This window comes from Paramacrobiotus metropolitanus, unplaced genomic scaffold, assembly GCF_019649055.1.
Source record: "Paramacrobiotus metropolitanus isolate TYO unplaced genomic scaffold, Prichtersi_v1.0 Parri_scaffold0000039, whole genome shotgun sequence".
NCBI classification, from domain to species: Eukaryota; Metazoa; Tardigrada; class Eutardigrada; order Parachela; family Macrobiotidae; genus Paramacrobiotus; species Paramacrobiotus metropolitanus.
This window is the reverse complement of record NW_026570259.1, coordinates 1,189,568-1,194,218: the sequence shown is the minus strand read 5'-3', so window position 1 is coordinate 1,194,218 and position 4,651 is coordinate 1,189,568. Positions and strand designations below refer to the sequence as shown.

At 38.2% G+C, this 4,651-nt stretch overlaps 1 long non-coding RNA gene across 1 annotated transcript; it reads left to right on the top strand.

Annotated features, from left to right (window-relative positions):
• The first annotated feature begins 2,272 nt into the window (after positions 1-2,272).
• LOC129590246 (uncharacterized) lies at positions 2,273-2,557 on the top strand. The gene is made up of 3 exons (XR_008690726.1): positions 2,273-2,333; positions 2,390-2,446; positions 2,502-2,557. It is a non-coding gene; the product is annotated as an uncharacterized LOC129590246 (long non-coding RNA).
• The last annotated feature ends 2,094 nt before the right edge of the window (positions 2,558-4,651 follow it).

Sequence of the window (4,651 nt, the reverse complement as noted above, 5' to 3'; positions counted from 1 at the left end):
TAGTAAACGGCGTCCCAAAGGTTTTGATTCCAGTTATCACTGGACTTCGGACTGCAGTTTGTGACGTCACAATAAGTAAATAAATTCCGCAAAAAATTAAAACTAAAATATACTTTGTATTAATAATTTACAAAATATTACCATAGTTACTGATTAAATCGTTAGTTGTTGACTGTATCTAAATATTTACTCCTAGTTTTCTATAGTGTATAAGGAATCCCTTGACCATTGACTGTACTGTATTATTTGATTTATGTACGGGTATAGTATAAAGTAGGTGAAAGCATCAAAAGCTAAAGCGGATAAGACGCATAAAACAATTACGTTATTCAGAATTTTTATATAGTTTACCAGTAACAGCAAAATGAAAACCAGTAAGTAAAGCATTATTCATCGTCCGAGGTGCTCATTTCCGATTCGCTTTCTCCTATGTCATCCACGCGTGGGTCATCACGGACTTCCGGATGGTCACCTGACAAAATGAAATAAAACCACATTAAAAAATGAATACACATAGACAAGCTGATCACACCATGCAGCGCGTTCTTAGCCAGGTTTATGGCAACATCCAGTTTGTTCAAAGCAGCGCTGACATCACGTCCGTTCTCAGACTGGGTCAGGTATCGGTCATGAGAGTGCTAACAGTGGACATTTCTTGGACAATGGGAAGGAACGCTTCCTGGGCTGCAATAAACTGTGAAATAAAACTTAATACAAGTCAGAGGAACTACACTTACCAATGGTCATCTTCTCAATGTTTAGCTTTGATTTCGAGATGTTCAAAGCCAGTTATCAGGGAGAGGCAGTGTTCCTTAATTTTGTCGTTATACATTGATACAGAGTTTGTCAGCTCAGTCAGTTGTTTCCACAAGGATTTGTACGCCTTGGTTCTGGCCTTAAGCTCACTTTCCGACAGCTGATCGGTGGCGCAGTTCACTGGTCGTTCCAATGTGAGTTCGCGAATTTTTCTCCAGCAATTTCGTTTCGTCTTGTTTCTTTTTTGTTGTCAGCGATGATGCGTGTGATTTTCGAGTAGTGTGATGGGTAATTTGATATTTCATCAATCCAGTAGCCCTCATCAGACGATGGCATACTGTCTGGCGGACAGGAAGCCAAAAGTTGCAATGCTTTCCATGTGATACTTTTCCATTTGTGCAACGTCCAACAGCTTCTTCAGTATCACAATAATAGCAGTGAACATTGTTTTCTGATGGTGGTGAATGTACGGGTCAGAGCGCTCTTCTGGAACTTGCGCAGTTTACCCTGTAAATGCAACTGATAATCAGGTTACTGCATAATAACATTTCTTACCGTCTTAGTGCGCCATTCGTCGGACTGGATGTTTAAGTACTTGGTGGTGGCCACAGCCAGTCGGTTTCTACTTGATGCTGTAGACATTGCTGGCTGGCAAAATCCTTAAAATATTGTGGCAGTTTCGTTGCGGGTTTTTGGAATCCCTAAAAGGAAGTAGACGTTAATACATACTGCCATTTCTTTTTAACTTTTATAGGACATAAAATTAACGACTACAACAGTGAAGTAAAACTTACAGAATTATTATGATTAAAAAACGAATATATTCGCTGCGCGTGCCATTTGCTTATGTTATTTTAAGTGTTCATCGAAACAGAATTATACCCATAACTGTGCAGTAGTTCATTTTGTTTTTTATTTTAAGGGTATCATTTAGACATTTATCGTTTACGTGCGATTGTTGTTTACCACGTAAACGACAACTGCTCAAAAAAATTTAACCTTGTTTTTGGTTAATTAGCAGGTTGATTTGAAGCAGAGAGTAGTTTGAAGTTAAATTTATCAGTCAAAGTTTTTCGTTTAATTTAAAGAGTATTTTTTGGGAACATCTATCCTTTGCGCATTTGTTGTCAGCGCGCAAACGACAGCTGCTCCAAAATACAGTCTTTTCTACCGGAATTAGTGTATCTCGATTCGGCAAATAAAGTAATTACGAACAAAAATTAACCGTCACAGCTTTATCTACTCGGTTGCCTAGAAAACAAATGTCTTTCTACGACAAACGGAGAAGAAACAGCAGTGAAAGTAATCATAGCGAACGTCACACTGACATTAATGACTTGACTCGGTTAATTTGACATGTGTTTATATAAGCGCTCTCACACGCAAAATAGTTTACCGAGAAAGATAATGCTGTGAAACAAATTGCTGTGCAGCAAAATGCACAGGATTTTGTTGATATAGACTGTTATAATCAAATGCGTTCTCACAGTTAAAAACTATACGTGCTATTTGCAACCAAACTCCTGGACATATTGTAATGCTCAATCATGAACAGCCGGACGCTCCCAACGACTCCGGTAAGTAAAAAAATTTAATTGAGTAATACCACAAGTCAACTGCACCCTAATTACAGGATACGATACGGATTCGGACAGTTCCTTCAGCTCCTATGAAACAGAAGAAGAAATTGGTACCTTTTAAAAAATCCTGGCAAAAAAACAATATTATATATATATAATTTTCAGACGATTGCGATTGTACCGAGGAGCAACGCGGTGTCAATGGAGAGTGTCGAATCACCAGCTAAGGAAAATGGAAAGAATTCCAAAGTGAAGCTCGAGCAAAATCTATTTGAGAAGTTGGCAAAGTTCTGATAGACTTCCTCAATATGTTCGAATTTTTTTAAACCAAGTATGTTACATTTTCCACTATTAAAGACTATACATGTGGCTTTTCATCATCTTTATTGTCATGCCTGGAAATATCTCTGGCTCGTAGTATTTGTCACCAGTTGAATGGCCAATATTTTCAAGGTTTTGTCGTCGCAGCTGACATGAAGCAATAATATTAACAACCTTATAATTTGTTATTCGTGCTCCTTTGCAACCCGTAGCAATAAGCTGCAAAAGTATTTTGCATAATTTCGTGACTCGCGCAGTGTGCGTCCGCCATTGACAGTAATTTACCGTTGCGATATAATTGGCGTGGAATTTTTTCGGATATATTACGCGCCACAAAGACAAGAGAATTTTTTAGATCGTATTCTGTGATAAAGTCTGTTCAAATTAAGCTGGTGCAAGTCGATTTGGCACATTCAAGTGCGCAGTTGCGACGATATTGGTTATTTGTGCCATGTATCCAGAAGTTGGTTATGATCTCAGGTTCCAATGGCCTTTCGGAGCAATAATATGTGGGCCAACAATGAGTGGTAAAACACAATATGTTCTTAAAATGCTGAAAGGAAATGCAATGGACGTCGTCCCAACCAGAATAGTGGTAGCATACAGTCAATGGCAAAACTCTTACGAAGAAATTAAAAGATTTTTCCAGCAACAGAATTTGTTAAAGGGTTAAAGACGATTTACTAGATTCGGAGTTTTTCTAAAAGCAGAAAGCAATCTGCTAATTATTGATGATCTGGCGGGCGAAATGGCAGTAGTGGAGTTAGCCACGAAACTATTTACGCAAGGAATACATCACAGAAATTTGTCAGCAATTTATATCACACAGAATTTATTTAAGCAAGGTAAAGCAAGTCGGGATATTGCCTTAAATACTCAGTATATTGTGTTGTTTAAAAATGTTCGCGACAACAACCAACTCGATTATTTATCAAGACAAACAGGATTTAAGCATCTGAAAAAAGCGTACAAAAAGATTACTGCTACTCCATTTGAACCTTTGATTTTGGATTTAAAACCGAATTGTCCCGATTATTTGCGTGTTAGATCTCATGTTGTGCAAGAAAACAAAACGGACTTTCAAACAGCAAGAATTTATACCGACCCGAATTTTTGTGCAGTGCCGTCAACATGACGAAACATTTGAAAGAATTTGCTTCTTTTTAGCTGTTTCTCTCGTCGCTCAACCCCAAAGATCGCAGAGCTGTCGCGAATCATTGTAACAAAAAGCATATTAAAGGGCTGGAAGAGTGCTGCTTGAATATCGTAAAAAATACCGTAAATTTATCACCAGAAAGTACGCGAATTTGCAGACGCTGGAAAAGCCGATACGATTATTAGCTCTTCGACGGTATCCCACAAAAGCTAAAAAAAGCTATTAACACAAAAGGTGGCTTTCTGGGTGCAGTGCTGCCAGTTTTAGCAGTGTTCTGGCCGGAGCGCTAAATTCTAATTTAGGTCATGGAGGTACATTATATTGTGCCTGAGCGGGATATCAAGAAGCGAGCCGCCGAGCTGACAGTTTTACAAGCTCCACCTGAAGCGAACAACATTTTATCGCTTGGGGATTTGACAGCAAAAATCCTTTCAAGTCAAAATTTAAGCGAATGGCAGAAAGCACAATTTACTTAGTAAAGGGGCTATGCAAAAGAATATTATATCTTGTAATACTAAAACACCACAACTATCATCAATAACCACACCGTTAACAAAAAAAAGCGAAAAGAAATTCAAACAGTTCAAAATCAAAAAATCAAGAAAACTTGATTGAATTGATTCGGATGAAATATCCATCTTTTCATTGAAAAAAGGAAACGCGGTAAACGCATTGGAACAAACGCTAAACGAAACAAAAATATCACCGATAATAAATTCCAAGCTGTAAGCGCAGAAGAGTACCACGCCGCCGTGGCGAGCGGGTACGAGAGCAGACAAAAGTTTTTTTATAAAGGGCAAGGTATTAAAGGGCCGCTGGCTAAAGGTTCTTTAAAATG